The 581-nt window shown below is 33.7% G+C and overlaps 1 non-coding gene across 1 annotated transcript; it reads right to left on the minus strand.

Annotated features, from left to right (window-relative positions):
* Positions 1-301: 301 nt before the first annotated feature.
* Positions 302-373, minus strand: Trnaw-cca. The gene has a single exon. It is a non-coding gene; the product is annotated as a tRNA-Trp (tRNA).
* Between the last annotated feature and the right edge of the window lie 208 nt (positions 374-581).

Genomic DNA, 581 nt, shown 5'->3' on the forward strand with positions numbered 1-581 from the left:
AAAAATAAAACAGAAGACAATATGTTGTTGCGCGCTAAACAAACGAAGATGGCGCTAAAGGTCTTTGATTCTTAACACCTTGAACCCTTTTGACCAGATCGCATGGGACTCAAAAGATGTGTGAACATTTGGTGTGAACTTGTAAAGCCTTCAAATGCAACTGCAAACAAGGGAGCTGAAAATAATCTGGCTGAAAAATTAAACATTTATTAACAATCAACAGCAGCTAACGAAATTAAATTTGATAACTAAAAAATTAAATAATGTAAAATAAAACTTAAGAAATTGATTTCAATCAACTTGACCCCGACGTGATTTGAACACGCAACCTTCTGATCTGGAGTCAGACGCGCTACCGTTGCGCCACGGAGTCAGCTGAAGTCAATTTGCTTCAACTGTCAACTTAAAATAAAAGTCATCAGAATCCCTCAACGTATTTGCAGCAACAACAAACTATTCTAATCTAAATTTAGTCATAGAAATAAATTAATACAGATTGTTAAAGCAATTGATAACTGCAACGTTTTGTTGTCTATTATATATAATGCGATTGATGTGTGTTGATATAAACGAAAAATAAA

The sequence above is a fragment of the Drosophila hydei genome, unplaced genomic scaffold (genome assembly GCF_003285905.1).
Source record: "Drosophila hydei strain 15085-1641.00,03,60 unplaced genomic scaffold, DhydRS2 tig00000063-arrow-pilon, whole genome shotgun sequence".
In the NCBI taxonomy this organism is placed as follows: domain Eukaryota; kingdom Metazoa; phylum Arthropoda; class Insecta; order Diptera; family Drosophilidae; genus Drosophila; species Drosophila hydei.